General features: G+C 44.6%; 1 pseudogene; it reads left to right on the top strand.

Annotated features, from left to right (window-relative positions):
- Positions 1–2,674: 2,674 nt before the first annotated feature.
- On the top strand, positions 2,675–2,772 carry LOC122446910 (annotated as a pseudogene).
- Positions 2,773–17,003: the final 14,231 nt, after the last annotated feature.

Below are 17,003 nucleotides of genomic sequence, written 5' to 3'. Positions count from 1 at the left end.
GTTCACTCCGTCAGCCCCAGACAACCCGCCGGCTGTTAACGCGGAATGAAGCCCCCTCACGCCCCAGGGAGCAGAGACGCACATCCCAGCTGAGCCCCGCTGAAGAAGTCAGCTCCAGGCCCTGCAATGACACCTGCCTTCCGGCTCGCCTCAGCCAGCCACTGCTCCCGAGGCTGGGCTGCAGGCGTCCGGCTGAGGGGGAAACTCTGACCGCAGCGGAGTGTCTGGCTCCTCCTAGACCAAAGGTTTGCAGATCTGCACTGCTGGGAGCCTCAGTCCTAGACATGGTGGCCAGACCGCCACTGAACCTCGCCGTGATGGTGGCAGGAAGAGGGTTAGGGAGCTGGGCTCAGGCCCCTGAGAGATCGGAAACGGAACCCCTTGAAGGGCAGTGGCCAGACCAGGCTGGTCTTGCAGGAGGCCTGGATCTTCCAGCTTCAGAGTCAGCAAAGTCCTCAGACAACCACAGCAACTCCCTACCACCACCTCTTCTTCTTGAAGTCAGCCTCAGACAGTGCTGAGCACCTTCCCATCGAGGACTGGGTCTGTGCCCCCTACCCGGCCCCTCTGAGAAAAGAGCCCTTGCTTTCACCAACCCTTCGCCAGCTGCTTGTGCAAACCTCTAGTGTTTCAGTGAACAGTCCCCACCCGCAGGTTGGCATGCCTGGAGCAAATGTCAGTGGGTAATCAACAGAGTCAGTCAAAGGGAGGAATTTGTGTTTAGTATCATTAGGTATTACCAGGATTCTGAGCATATATTATCACATAAACACTTATTTACATAGATGTAGTTGTATATGTGTGTGATGTAAATGTAACATGAGTTTCCCAGGTGGCTCAGTGGGAAAGAATCCATCTGCCAAAGCAGGAGACTCAAGAGACCTGGGCTCGATCCCTGGGTCAGGAAGATCCCCTGGAGGAGGAAATGGCAACCTGCTCCAGGATTCCTGTCTGGAAAATCCCATGGACAGAGGAGCCCGGCAGGCTACAGTCCGTGGGGTCTCAAAGAGTTGGACTTGACTGAGCGACTGAGCACAGAGCAGATATATGTAACACTGTTCCATTTTAGCTGATATTACTCCATCTGGCCATCTTTTCTTTGAGGACAGGGCTGCAGATTTCCCACCCTCCCACGTTTTTTTATGTTAATTCCATCCCAGTGCACTGCCTGCCGTTTCCAGCTCAAGCTCTTACTTCTTTGTAAAGAGTTCTGTGCAGACCTCTCCAGGGGCAGCAGCAGGCTACGTTTCTGCAGTTTCCCCCAGTTTTTTTCAGCTGTCTTTCTAGATCACCAACATTTCTCTCTCTGGGTCCCACCTCGTCATCATGGTCAAGCTCCTCTCAGGCTGAAAAGGCATCTTTTTAGTCCATCTCCTCTTACTATTCTTGCCTTCTCTCTGCTCCCATGAATAACCAAAGTTCTCAAAGAGCTTCTCTGTTGTCTGCACTTGCCCTCCAGTCACTCCTCATCCTGCGTTTACACAAACTTACTCTTCCCTGGTGGCTCAGCTGGTTAAGAGTCTGCCTGAAATGCAGGAAATCTGGGTTCCATCCCTGGGTTGGGAAGATCCCCTGAAGAAGGAAACGGCTACCCACTCCAGTATTCTGGCCTGGAGAATTCCATGGACTGTATAGTCCATGGGGTCTCAAAGAGTCGGACACAACTGAGTGACTTTCACACTTGCACTCTAGTTATTCAGACTGAAATGGAGTGAAGTCAGAGTTGGTAAGAAGAAACCTGAGATCAGTTATTATTTTATTATGTGTTATTACATTGCTATGGTCTGAAAGGTTGTAACCCCCAAAACTCATAGGTTGGAATCCTATCCCCTCAAGATGATTGGTGTTTGGGAGCTGCTTACATCATGGGGTGGAGCCCTCATGAGCGAGATTAGGACTTTAAAGCAAGAAACCCCACGGGGCTCCTCACCCTTTCGCGGTGAGGACGCAGAGAGGAGGTCCTAACCAAGACCCAATCATGCTAACACTTTGACCTGAGGCTTCCAGCCTCCAGAACCATGAGAGATAAATGTCTTGCTGTTTATAAGCCACCAAGTCCTAGGTATTGTGTCATAGCAGCCAGAACTGCTAAGACATGTACCAAACATCGTGTCCATAAATGAGTGAGCCTGACTGAGAAATGTTTTGGAGAGGTGAAACTTACACCTCACCTAGATCACAGTTAAAACCTCCAAACCAAAGCACATGGTATTCTACCTGGAACAATACAGCCTGAAGCAACTGAAAGAGTGTTTTAAAGTGTGGGGCAAACTGCCTTCCATAACAAAAATGGGTGAGTGCGCAGGTTACACCACCACGGTAAAGGGTGAGCTAAGGAAAGAGGTCCTTTCAAAGAACTCCTTCCAGGGATAAAGGACAACTTAAAATCCCATATAGTAGGGATTTCCCTGGTGGTTCAGTGGTTAATAATTCTTCCAGTGCACAGAATGCAGTTTCAATCCCTGGTCAGGGAGCTAAGATTTGACTCACAGCCAAAAATCCAAAGCATAAGATAGAAACAATAGTGTAACAAATTCAAGAAAGGACTTTAAAAATGGTTCACATCAAAAAAAAAAAAAACCAGTCTTAAAAAGGAAAAAATCCCGTGTACTTTTGCTTCTATGTATCAGGGGGGAAATTCTCCCTTTTGAAACTGTGATCTATCAAAATTAAAGTATCTAAATTACATTTTAAAAAAAAAATCTCAAATGAGGAAAATCTGAACAAAATGAGTGAGAACTCACTACCGTCTCCTCATCGAAACTGAGGTCCAGCACGTTGGGAAAAAAAAAAAAATCTCCATGCTCATCACTACCATCAAATAATATGCACAGTTAAGTGATGTTTGACTTTAATCCAAATTTTTTTTACAAAATATTTAGAAGTCAATGTCCTGTTTGAAGCAAGATTGAATTTGAAGACAAGGCTCATTTTACTTATCAGAAACAAGAAAGGTCACCAAGCCAAAGAGTCTTAACCATATTATCCATTTAGGCCAAAAGGCATAGGCATCTTTAAACGTGAAACTCTTCAAGGAAGTTAACTAGGAAAGAAGACCTTTTTGCTTTATTTTTGCTGTTTATAAATTGAAGGCAAATCAACATTTGGGATTAGTTTGACATGCTACTTAGTCGCTAAGTTGTGTCTGACTCTTTTTGACCCCATGGACTGTATAGTAGCCCACCAGGCTCCTCTGTCCATGGAATTCTCCAGGTAAGAATACTGGAGCGGGTAGCCATTCCCTTCTCCAGGGGATCTTCCCCATCCAAGGATCAAACTCAGGACTCCTGCATTACAGGCGGATTCTTTATCACCTAGGCCACCATGGAAACCCATATTACACGTTACAGTTTTACATGTTGCTATCGTTATTCAGTTGCTTGATCCTGGCAGACTCTTTGCAACCCCATGGACTACAGCACACCAGGCTTCTCTGTCCTTCACTATCTCCTAGAGTTTGCTCAGACTCATGTCCACTGAATTGATGATGCCATCCAACCATCTCGTCCTCTGTCGCCTCCTCACCCTACCCTCACATGACCAGTTATCAAATAGTCATAGTATGAAGTGTGCAGCTATTCATTATTAGCAAATGACTCTTGATTTTTAAACTATTAAGTGCTAATGGTTGAAATGAAAACCAAAGAAAAATGCCAGTGTGAAGTTTGTGCATAGCTAGACTTAAAAGGCTTCATGTTTTGGGGTGATTTTTTTTTTCTGATAGTTTTCTGGAGGGACAATGGAGAATGGATGTATCAATTCCAGATGCAAACAAAAAGTAATTTCTATTGTAACATTTAATATAACTGTTATTACTGTGGTAAAAATAATTGTATGATACCACTGACGATTCTGCCCGCTTCCCCAAACCTCCTCTTTGGTTAAGGAGTGACCTTTCTGCATCAGGGACCCCTGGAAACGAAGGAACTCAAGAGGGGTGAAGGCAGGCTCAGCCCCGGGTCTTGGAGAGACCGTCCAGAGGTGGAGCATGGGATGGGTGGCTGAGGGCTTGCCCATGGTCAGCAGCATGGAGTAATTCTATTAGGGTGTTAGATTTAAATGCAGAATTAGCTGCTGCCTACGCAGAATTATGTTAAACACGGGCCAGACTGAAAATCAATATTCTGCTTAAGTAACTGGCCCTCCAGTAATTTAATGAAGGTAAATTGCGTTACACTGAGGCAAGGTGGAGGGCCCTTCTGCTGCAGCCCTTCCGTCAGACAGAGGCTGCACGGCTGCGCTTCTAAGGAGAGATTCAACACCTACTCATTTCTTTTTTTTTTTTCCCTGAAGTTGGAACTGTGCTCTTTTACGCTGGATTACCTGTTTACTCCTTTCATGAAAAACTAGAGTAAATAATTTGCAACCCTGTAATTAGAAAAGAACCAGAGAATCATTATGAGAGAGAGAACACTGGTGGAACCATGGAAAACATGCTTTTCTAAAAATTCACAAGAAAAAACTCGGGGGGAGTGAGTGGAAGCAGGATGAACTCATTAGTTTTAACCTATATATTAAAAGGGGACGACAGAAGATAAGATGGTTGGATGGCATCACCGACTCAATGGACATCAGTTTGAGTAAGCTCTGAGAGTTGATGTGGACAGGGAGGCCTGGCATGCTGCAGTCCATGGGGTCGCAAAGAGTTGGACACAACTCAGCAACCGAACTGAACTGGTATGTTAAAATTTAATGCTAAAGGCTTTAAGCTGACATTGTAATTTATCACATTCAGAATTTGAATAAAGTTCACAAAGAAAATGTGAAGATAATTTTTTTAAACATCATGAATGTGTAAAATAAGACTATTTAAAATGTATCTTCGCTATGTTGGTCATTCGTGTGTTCTATGCTAAGCCTTGTGGCTGCTTTTCTTCTTACTTTCGGTCTTGGTGTATGTGTGTGAGGGTGTATGGGGGCAAGTGTGTGTACGCTCATGTCTGTAACAGCCAGAAGTCTGCTAAGCCCCAAACCCTTCAACATAACAACTGAAACGGACGTCCTGTCATTTAAGATTCCACTACAAGAACTTCAAGCTCTCCACACGGTCGGCATGTACTCATTACCACACTCCAACCACAGAAGTTTAAGCTAAAAATGATTGACAATAGAAAGAAGGCGCCTTTACACAATTTTGAAGTTATTGGCAACTCATTTATTTATTATTCGGCTGCAAACTTCATCTATACGAAACACTTCACAGAATTATGTCCAAAACCGAGAAGTAAAATGACAATAATTGTGTGTTGCTTAGCATGGGATATTATGAAAACACAAGAATCATCCCTTTAAAGATGCCGGTTTGGAACTTCTAAGGCCCAATAAGACTTATTAACTGTGTGCCTCACTCTCTTTGAGAAATTTTAGATGTTTGGAGTATATGTGCACTGAGTTAATTGGCATTTATCAGTTGCTTCCTAGTTCTCCCAGTTTTCTTCATCTTTTAGTTTGGAAAGGATATGGGATAGCAACAAAGAAAGTCAAAGTGAGGATATGGTTCCTTTTTTAAAGGTAAGTTTGTTCCAGGAACCAATGCATTATTACTTTAATTAAAGAAAAAGTTTTTTGATAGCGCAGCAGGTGGGATCTTACTTCCCCAACCAGGGATCAAGCACAGGCCGCCTGCATTTGAAGAGGGGAGTCTTAACCACTGGACCGCCAGGGAAGTTCTGAAAATGATTCTTGAGATCAACATAACCTTGAGTTCCTAACCTTTAAATGCCTACTTTATTTGGTTTTTTGTTAGCAACTAAAGAACAGTCAAGGTCAGCTGAGATGTTTCCCAAAACTCTGTGACAGCTACAGGAAGAAGGCTGTTTGTGTTCTCAGTTCAGTCATGAGGACATCTGAATGTCTCACTTAGACGCCTCGGTCCTAGAAAAATAGTGACTCTGGACCACAAATGGTAACTCAGTATTTCTCACTAACAAGCTGAAAAATGCCCTTCGAAGCCCCTGTTTATCACTCAGAATAGTCATGGCTGGGCTAAGAGGGAAAAGGAACTTTTTGCAAACTCCTGAGTCTACTCTGTAAATACATATTGTATCATAGGATGATAACATGAACACCAAATATACTTACTGTCAAGATAAGATTTTCAAAATTGTCACTTTATAAGATTTTATTAAAAAGTCCGTAAGCTCTGTAAGTCCCTTCAGGGAAGAAAGCTTTCTCACTGGCACCATCACAGGTACCACTTCACCTTTATTTTTAAGCAAACTCAAAAGGGTCTTCTTAATTCTTTGAGCCACAATCTTCACAGTTTTGTGATTCACTCCTACTTTACATCCTTTCTAAATGACAGAACATATGGTTTTTATACTCAAAATAGTCATGGAAATCAAGAGTATTATCTCAGTGAGGCTTGGCAGTGAGGTGGTTAAAATGTTAACATACAAATGGCAATAATTAGGCTATCCCACTGTGGAAAATGGGAATATTTGTTTGCTAAGATGGGCTGATATTGTTCCTCTTTATTCTGTCTGTAAGATCATAAGGGTGCTGGTGCATTCTTAATGCTTTTTACAAAAGCAAAAGAGATGGAAGCAATTTAGTGGAAACAAAAAGCGGGAAGAAAAGAAGTCTTTGCTCAATTTTTTTTTTTTACTTTTGTGGATTTTTCGAGTGGAAACTTTTGCAACTCTTTTTAATAATACCAGTTGGCCATTAGAATAATTTTTCAAGTGGTGTGTTGAAACATAAAGCATGTATACAGAATCCAGGATTTCTAGTAGAGCTATTTCTCTAAAAACAAAACAGTTTATAGAAGAACAAATGATTCACATTCACAGAGAAAAGATGTCTGATACCACAACTAGTAAAACGATTTTAAATTAAGCAATGAGCTTTAATTGTATGTACCTGATATTTTTGATAAATAAGAAAAAAAGGCAACGTTTCACAGTGAGCAAGGATCTCTCAGGCTATGGATGAGGGGAAATCAGGAAAACCCTTCTGAAACAGTGCTGCCAAGTCCTCTGAACAGAAATGCTATTTTTTGAAATCCACCCCAAAGAAACACGTGTGTGGGGCAAGCTTTGTATACAAAGACACTCAATGTAAGGTAGTATCTACTCACAAAGAAAATGCCAAATACTCAATAATAAAGAAGCAGCTTCGTAAATTTTATTAAATCCATTAGCAAGAGCATTTGCTATTTTAAAGGATGTTCACAAAGACTTTTTGTGCAAAATAGGGAAAAGTTTAGCTATTCCCTTCTCCAGGGGATCTTCCCCACTCAGGGACCCAGCCCAGGTCTCCTGCATTGCAGGGAGTTTCTTTATCATCTGAGCCACCAGAGAAGCCCTAGTGGAAAGGAGAGCATCCGAAACTATGTGTGCAGAATAATGCCAATGATATAGTTTGTAGATTGCAATAGGCCAGATTACCAAAACGTTAACGAAAAGAGGTGAGCTTGTGGCTAATTAAAACTTTAAAGTCAGCTTCTCCATTTTCAGAACTTTTGCAAAGGCATGTACTATTCCTGTGGTGTGACTGTTTTAAGAAGAGGCAATTGTTTTATGTAACAGGGAAGGAAAAATGCTTCCTTGGCATAGATGTTGCTAAACTGGCAACGAGCCCTCTGTCATCTTTGTTTTCACTTGCAGCGTGGACATTAGAGGAAAGTTCCACTCTCTGCTGTGTGTAGGTGGGGAAGAGGCGCAGGTGAGGGATCGCCGCGCTCTTACCCCTGGGGAGTGTGAGCTGGCTGCGAACCGAGAGTGCACGGGTCACCTTCTTGTCACTTTACCCCCGCCCCCACCCCCCACGCGGAGAAGGAGCAGGCCCCTCCTGCGTTGGCCTTGACCTCCACCACAGAGCAGGACACCCTGAAGGCTCCGGCTTCACCCTCCCCAAGCACTACCGCCTCTTGTCCTGCAACGGCTTCCAGTCCCGTGAAAGGGGTTCGTATCTGTAACAGCAAAGAACACCTTCACCCTAAACTTCTGCCTTTGGCTGGACTTGTAAATTGTAGACTACACACACCTCCAGTTCTTCAGCAAAGTGAACTGGACCACGGGTGTAGGCAAAAGGTGAGAAGCCTCCTCACCTGCAGGAGGCCCCTGATCTGGTGGAGACAGAGCAGGGTGCGAGTACGACCCCCCACCTCCCTCACCTCTCCCCCTGCAGTGGAGGACCAGCCCAGGTGAGGCTGGACAGGCGTGCTTCCTCCTGCTGTGTGGCCTAAAAAAGCACTCGTTTTAAAGTCGGAAGATACGACTTTGAGAAATATTTCTGCTATTTGTGAATTCTGTGTCCATGGAAAAGCCACCAAGATCCTCGATTTTCATAGCAAAGAATAAAAACATACCTTCTTGAAGCTTTTGGGAAAAGAAGGGCTTTGGAGAAAAAAAGAGAGGGGGGCCCAGGGGAGGCCAAGACAGGCCCCACGTGAGACCCATCAGCGCTGATCTTTGCCGGGGAAAGGGGGCTGGACCTCCGGGGAAAATGGCTCCATTTTTACATACAGAATTTGGGTCTGTTTTACAATGTATGTCACTGAGTTCATACACGATCACATTTCACGTTCTATCAAATTTCATAGAGTCCTCCAAAAAATGTTTTTGGACATCTGGATGTTATGTGGTGCATGTGTGGGTGGGGAGGTCAGAGACACGTTGGAACCAGGAGAGGGGGCAGGGGTCATTCTCTCCCCCACCCCCAGCTCCTCTAGGTGCTGGGGCCGGGGGTGCCGGGAATTCCTGCTCAGAAACCCAAAGGCACAGAGCGGCACAGAGCGTGTGCGTGGAGCCCATCCCTGGGCAACTGGACCACGGGCACACAGCCAACCGCTCTAACAGAGAGACTGCCTGCAGGGCTTGGAGGAGCAGGCCCTGACAATGCACACAATGTCGTTTATCCTATGGATGCATGTTAACACACACGCTAACACAGGGTGATACGCATTTCATCGTCTGCTCGGCAATGCAGTAACTGATCATTTCCCAGGAATATTTTCACTAAAATTCTATGCTTCCACCGGCTATCTATTTTACATATGGTAGACTATATGTTTCCATGTTACTCAAGAAACTCAAACCGGGGCTCTGTGATGACCTAGAGCGGAGGAGGCATGGGGAGGGAGGGGGGAGGCAGGTTCATGGGGGAGGGGACATATGTATACCTATGGCTGGTTCATGCTGATGGATGGCAGAGACCAACACAATACGGTAAGGCAATTACCCCTCAATTAAAAAGAAATAAATTCTAAAAAATAAAACAAAGTTCTATCTTTCACTAATGTCTACTTCATATTGGAGTAGAGCCGATTCGCAATATTGTGTTAGTTTCAGGTGTAGAGCAAAGTGAATCACTTATATACATACAAGTGTCTATTTTTTTCTTTCAGATTCTTTTCCCATATAGGTTATTACAGAATAGTAAGTAGAAGGCCCTATGCCGTGCAGTAGGTCCTTGTTGATCATCTGTCTGAAATTCTGCTTTGAAGAGAAGCGTTCTTCGTGAAGACCCTGAGGACCAGTTGGTTCCTCTGTTGCTTCGACTCGTGATCACATCACAGGAGCCCGTCTGCGGGCTCCGGCCCCCTCGGCTCGCCCCCTGCTTCCTGCTGGATTTCTCACCGAGGGTGGCTGTCAAGGCCGAGAGCGGGGCAGCCCGTGAGCCAGCCCAGCTGGACGAATTAACGTCTCTCCAGTAACTCAAACCAGCGATGACTTCATCTCGAAAATTCCCGAGTAGCACAGGTCAGAGCACGTGTGGACAAAAGGGATGGGCTCCCGGAGAAGCTAAGTGTGTGCCCAAACCACAGCGTGGGTGAGAGCCGGGGGGGCACATTTGAGAAAGTGAGATTTCTAACAGGTCTTCCACAGGATACTGTCAACTTCAGGCACAATAATATCTGCATTGTGTCATATCTGAGCACCCCAACAAATAAAACTGTACTGGTGTGTGTGCACCACACTGTAAATTATACTAATATATGTTTCATAGACGCATTTAAAAAAGATAAACATCTATGACAAATTAAAGACTATATATATATTTATATATATGCATGACTGTTCCTTACATGAATTAAATCAAGGGAATTTTAAATTTATTTATATGTTTCATTTCCATCTGTAATGAAATCTACTTTATAAATAGGAAAATACTAATAATCTTTCCTTGTTATTAACAAAATAGGCATTGTTTACTTCTAAGTTTAATTCATTTCTTCTGACATAGCTTTTAGACTGATGTATGGAAATATATTGACACATAAAATGAAATGAGAATTTTTAAGACACGTGTGAAAGGAACTGTCCTGAAGCTATTAAATTTTGTGGTTAATTTTTCATTCAAGGTGATTGAGGAGGGCGGGTGGTGGAGTCACTTCAGAGAGATGAGGACGCACAGACAGCCCAGGGCACCGTGGAGGCCTGGTCCAGGGCAGCCTGCGGTTGGCTTGGTTTTCATTTTGTTTACAGAATGGGAGGACTCACAGTTTCCTGACGAAAACTGAAGATCATTAGCAAACCCTTCTTATGCTGTTCCTAGTTGAGAAATAAGCTTCACCAGACACAGGTGATCAAGCAACCTTGTACGGCAAGACCAGGCAACTCCAAGAATCCACTGTCTCAGTGGTAATGATGGCCAGTCATTTATCTTCTTTTCAGAGGGCAGGATTCCTGCTGCAACTATGATGGACTTCAAACGTGAGACACCTGTGAGGACATGCTGCTTTCCATGCGTCACCCTCTGTGGGTAAACCAAGTCTGTGTCTGGCAGGGAGATGGCTTGGCTGAGCTCCTGTAGGCCCTGGTTTTATAACAGGCCCTTCTGTCTCCCCAGGTCTTCTCCTTGATTTTCCCTCTGTTGTTTCAACAAGGAAATGGGTCTCATTATATTCTTTCTTCCCATTCTCCTCCTTGTCAGTGATGAGACATGCCTTTCAGAGACAAAGATTAGACTCCATCCTTTGTTTGAGTTTTTCTAAAGAAAGATGTCATGAAGGTCTTGGGTTATAGCCTTGCAACATAAACATGAAATTTGGAAAAGGTTGGTTTGGGTTTTCCATTGGCAAATTATTTTCAATAAGTTGTTTACTATGTTTGGTTTGGATCCCAAAGGACCATGAAAAGGAGAATAGGTCCAGTGTTACTTACCAATTTTTAAAATAAAAGTATAAACGTTTGCATACACTGAAAAATAGAACAAGTCATGTATTGAGAAACTGAATTTTGTCCTAAATCTGCTTGACAGAAAAATGAAGAATACTGTGACTTTTAATCCAACTGAAGGACTGATGCAGTGTGGAGTCATGTTAAAGGAAAGAAACTCAAGTCCTATTGTGTATGTCTAAAACACATTAAAAAAAAAAAACTGTACTTTTCCAAGCATGGTTTGGAAAGAATTCTCTGTAGCTTCCCAGAGCACAAGTGGACCAACAAGTTCACAGAAGGCCGACTTGTGACTCTCCTAGAAGGTTGCTCTCAAGAAGTGCAAGGCCACGCCCACGGGGCACTCTCAAGGCTGCGGGGGGGGGGGGGGGGGGGGGGGGGGAAGCCCAGCCTGCATCCACCCTCAGGCCCAGAGGGTGCTATCGCGGGTCCCTCAAAGCTTCACAGAACCAGGAAGGCCCTGGAGGAAGGGGAAGGGGCACCTTGGCCCTGCCCAAACCCCCATGCCTGGGAGATGAAGAGGGAAGGGCCGGGACCATGGCGGGGCCAGGGGCAGCTCTGGGCTTGGTTTCTCGGGTCTCCTAAACAGCTTTGGAAAGTAGACCAAACCCACCAGAACATTCCCTCCTGGAAATCCCCTACCCCGGCCCAGAGTCCCCGGGGACCCAGAGCTGCCAGCCTGCCACTCTGATCAAGGCCCGGCCGCTGGCAGAGCCCAGCGGGTCTGACTCACTGGACTGCATGCAGCCGTGGCCAAACTGACCGGCTCAGGGGCTGGCAGAAGGTCATTAAAAAATCACAGCGAACATCTGGTACATTTTCAGGACACAAAACTTTATCCTATTTTTAATCAAGACCACATTAAAAAAATATTTGCTCTGTGACAACCCGGGCTCCCTCGGCCCAAGCCCAGCTCCCAGTGATGTGCAGAACCCTGGCCCTGGGGGCAGTCTCCTCCCCCCACTTCCCCAAGCTGAGCCCCCTTGTCCAGGCCCCCCCACCTGGCCCCTAAGGCGCACCTGAGACCCCAGCCCCAGCTCTCTCCAAGCCCTACTTCCCGCCCAGCAGGCCCGGTGTGTGCATCCGCCCAGCCCATGGGGATGGGTGGGCCTTCCTTCTGGAGACCCCAGCTTCAGAATCAGGGAAGGAAGCCCCCCCCGGCCAGGACCCCCGGCCCGGTCAGCCTGCGGCCGACCACAGGGACGGGTAGCCAGGCCCCAGGCAGGCCTTGGCTGCCAGCACTTCCACGTGAGGCTGGGAGTGGCTGCAATGGAAAGCGACTCTCCTGGGAGTGGAGAGGGAAGGAACGAGAAACAACCACTTAACATCTCTTTAGAGCCTGGGAGCATTTGTGGAAGCCATCCCCATTACTGTTGAAAAGATGCAAATTTGGTGAAATCATCAGCTGTATGGCTCCAGGCTGTTTCCCGAACACCCTGATTCGGAACAGGAGGGAAGGTATTAGCGTCAGACACCAGCAAGGCCAAGTTCACGTTGCTCAGAGGTAGCCCCTAACCAAACTCCGCCAAGTGCTGCAGAAGAAGGTTTGTTATCTCGGGAAGTCAGTTCATCCAATGAAGCCAAAAAAAAAAAAAAGGAAGAAACAATCCTTAAGGCTGGTTCCGGGGGAGCAGGAGGGTAGCCCACCTCGCAGAACAGAAAGGAGGCGGTCGCCAGTGCGCCCTCAACCCCTCTTCCGCAGCGAAGGGGCTCACTTCACTGCAGAGTGAGAGGCAATTAAAAGCAAAGATATTTTTCCAGCCCTGTTTTAAGTTCCACATCAAATATTCCTTCAGACATTCAAGAATACACTTATCTACAAATGAAGGGCATAAGCTATGCTATTGATTTTTGCATAGGATCTGCTCTTTATGAAAAGCATCTGAGTAACTCCAGCAGATACTGTGAAATCTCACCTTCCATTAGAAAGAGCCCAATGAATGAGTTCATGCAAAGAGATAATCCATCCGGTTCCTCGGGCTTGTCTGACCTCTTACCCGCCTTCCAGTTGGCAGAAGTTTGGGGGCAAATTAAAACGGTTCAGCCCGGTAGTGGATTTAATGCAGAAAATCATTCTTCGTGCCTGCACCATAGCAAAGTCCTTTAAGTGATGTGGTTACAACAGACCTAAAATGCCATAGCCTATAAACGAAATATTTCATCAATTTGCTGAGCATAAATTCTATCTTAAAACTCCAGCCCGCCAGGGTCAGGACATAAAGTAGCCTTTAAGTCAAGTGCTTTGAGCAGTGTGATACAAGGCGTCTATAAAATGTTTTACTGGGTTCTCATGTTTAGTGAATTTGAAATAAGTTTAATGGGAAAACAAAAACATAGAGAGATTACAAGCCGTCACTTGGTTCCTTTTTTTTTTTTTAAGACTGGTCCTGTTGCCGTTTGGTTGCCTTCTCATTCTCTTTGAACAATTGAGAAAGGCGCTGGGAATTGGGGAAGGCGGTTTTTAGGTTGCTACCACGTGAAACGGTTGATTTGGCTTATAACTCGGTGAGGAATTGGACTTGAAGTAGGCTCTGCGTGTGTGTCTGTGTGTGCGTGCCCCAGTGCGTGTGTATAAGCACGTTCTGTAAGAAGGAATGCATAAAGCCAGGAAAAGCAGAGAGAGCTGTTAGGACCCAGCTATATTTATGCATTGTGTATTTAGTTTTCTTTCATTTTCCCCTCAGAGGATGGAGAGGGGGCTGTAATTTTCAAAATACTGCAAAAAACATTTCTACAAATTGCTGTGCTTGTCTGCCCACATACATTAAGCAGCACAAAATAAGCGAGGGGACCCTTCAACACAAAACACCTTTTTTTTTTTTTTTTGCATTTTCTGTAACAACATAAAAGCTGCTGTTATGACAAGAAGTCTGGTAGTTCACCCTTTCATTTATAATTTAACCACAGCCTATATAACATAATCCAAAAAATATGGGGCGTGATTAGTATAAAAATCAAATACAGGGGAGGCTTTTTGAATCCTCCAAGAACAAAACAAAACCAAAAAAAGGAGAGAGGAAGAAAACATGGCAGGCATCGGAATAGATGCAGTATTTCTTTAATACTTCATTTTAAACTACCTAATTGTGTTTTTAAGCTTCGGTTCCTGTAATTTTGCAAGACGAGGCATTCCAGTGAGGAAACATATGGTGAGGGATTTTTCACCCACATAGCGGGAGTGCATCATGCACTTCTCTGCTGCTTCAGTGTCATAGAATCCACCGCTGAATTTATCCAGTCACCCATTAAAGAAAGAAAAGAATTAAAGGGAAAGGAGGGCTTAAATCCCCTAATGCGACAAGAAGGAGTGAAATACGGTATCAAGTTCAAGTCAGAGGGGTGCTGGAGCTTCCTGACTTTTTACGAGACCAGCAACTAGCAATTAGCAATCCGAAGCTAAAGAGTGATTCCAGGGCCAGAGCAGTCAGCCAGCCCCTCAAGACGGCCCCGGGTCCAACTTCAGCACCTTCACCGCTTAGCTTTCCAAGGTGGCCCTTCTTGAGGGTCAGTTTTGAGTGAACTAGGTCAGTAGGCATAAAGATTAGGTAGAGATGGGGGAGTGGGTAGATGGATAGATAAATAGAATGCACACTTACTTTTATTTTTAAAGTCCCTTTGTAATTGTCACTTGAAAAATAGTTGCCTCTACATTAAAGGATAACTGTCTTACAATAATGTTTTGTTTCGTTTTGTTGTTTCTGGGAAACAGACTGAGTCAGCCGCTCAGGTAGGGATTGCAGTGGCAATAAAGATCTGGGAGTGACAAACTTTAACATTTGCAAGGAAGATCTAGAAAAGGATTCCAAACACTGTAATGTTTACTTGACAAAGACCCTCTCGGTTCCACGCACCCCATGACTGTGTGTGTGTGTGCGCGTCTGGAGTGGTCTAAGTGTCCTCTGGTTCACAGGCGTGCAGGGAGGTGGGGGTGGGGACCAACGCTTGGCAACAGGAAGCAATGCATCTCATTATTCAAATTACAATCAGATTCCTCCTTAAATTACACTGGTGTCTCTTATCAGAAATTGTTTCCTATACTATAATCTGCTGCAATAAGTGGACATTAATTAATGCTAAATTACAATGGAATTACGTATTATATCCACATGAATACTGAATGACTCCATTATGAATAATATTATTACAGTAAATATTAAAGGACCTGCAAGGGGTTTGTCACTGATCGCCAAGTGTTGATAACTACCTCAGATCTTAAGTTCACACCAACTTCTAAATACACTGGCCAAACAGCAAACCTTTGATGAATGCTGCTTCAAAAAATGTAGCCCGAGACCTGATAAGCGAAGCCGAAACGCAGCCCACGAACTCCTCCCGGAAGGTCTGATGTATCCGAGTGACAGCAGCGTGGTTTCCTGGCTTAGAATCCCATTCAAGCTCTATTCTCTGGTACAGCCGCGTGTGGCTTCCCGCTCAGCTAATGTTTTAAAAAACCCACGCACAACTTCGCCGGAGTCTTCTCGTTCTGGTGGGTGGTCATTTTGTCTTAGGGAAGAAAATCCTTAACCCTTTCCCACTTCCCACTTAAAAGATTTCAAAATACCCTGGTGGCATTTTTTTTTTTTTTGCAAGGCGAAACGGAGTGAGAAAAGTAAAAGGTGTTAATCTTGATAATTAGTGCACAAAAGCAATTAGGGGGTCTAAAAAACCTTAAGGCACAGAAAGCGATTTTTTGTTTATTCGCTTACCTTATTAAGTTAAATATCTGTCTGAATTAATCGCTAATGAAAGTGAAGAAGGCTCAATAACAATGAGCTTAATGAACAGCCGTGTCAGTTGCATTTTACAGGGTCCCAAATCATCGAAGATTGCAAGCCGACTCACTATTCAAAATTACTTTTCTGCCCAATTTTCTGTTTGCAAAGCAGTAAATTATTTACATTTATTGTGCTTATTTAAGCACTTAAATGGCTATGAATGGAGTACAGGCACATTTAAAAAATATAGAACCATTACAAAACTCCACTGCTAGAAATTCCCGTTATTTTCCCCTGAAGGCTGCTCCCCCCTCCCTTCTAATCGCTCTTTTACAACAATTCATGAAAAAGGCCATTATTACATTGAACATGTTTTAATAAGTTATTTATTATTTAACATACTTTAAGAGGCAGGGCAGTGGAAGTTACCTTACACACACCAAGAACAGCCTCTTTCATAATTGTCCATTTGCCTGAGCCGAAGCGCTCCAAGCTGCCCCAAATAAAACCACGCTGCTCATCAGAAACAAGCAAACCCTGCTTTCCACCCCTACTCACGTCATCAAGGTGGACACTGGAAGAGATCACAGAGACTAAGTATTGTCTTGGAATCATTTAACATATGTACCTCCTTTTTCAGTTACTTATTTGAAATCAGCAGCCACCATTTTTTTTTTTTTAAACTTGCAGCTGCTCTTACAAACAAATCACTGTCTTGAGTTGCACTTAACGGCCCGGGGACGCAGCACGCAGGAAGCCCTCCCCAGTATGTTCTTTGCACATTTACAGAGCACTCCAGCTATACCACTACGCAGCCCATTGACCACTGCCAAACCCAGAGATGGCCCAGGTTCCTCAAAGTGAGGTTAAAGTGCATAATAAACACACACGCACACGCACAAGAAGGGCATCACAGATAGGTGGAGGAATAGCATCAGGGAAGGAGCAGCTAAAGGAAAAGGAAAGTCAGACTCTTGGCAGCAGAGAAAAGGAGACATCTCGGTGACTCTGCCTGCCAGACCAGAATCAGGTCTTTCTTTTGAAACCCTTCACATTATTGCAGCGCAAACTTTGCTTGGTTTCAAACACCGACAGACGCTCCCCACCACGTTTCCCCGTGGCCGCCTGCATTTACATGCATCACGCAGACCGTGTGCGCCTCTCA

This window comes from Cervus canadensis, chromosome 8 (genome assembly GCF_019320065.1).
Source record: "Cervus canadensis isolate Bull #8, Minnesota chromosome 8, ASM1932006v1, whole genome shotgun sequence".
In the NCBI taxonomy this organism is placed as follows: domain Eukaryota; kingdom Metazoa; phylum Chordata; class Mammalia; order Artiodactyla; family Cervidae; genus Cervus; species Cervus canadensis.
Note: the sequence above shows the minus strand (reverse complement) of the source record. Positions and strands in the feature narration are given on the sequence as shown.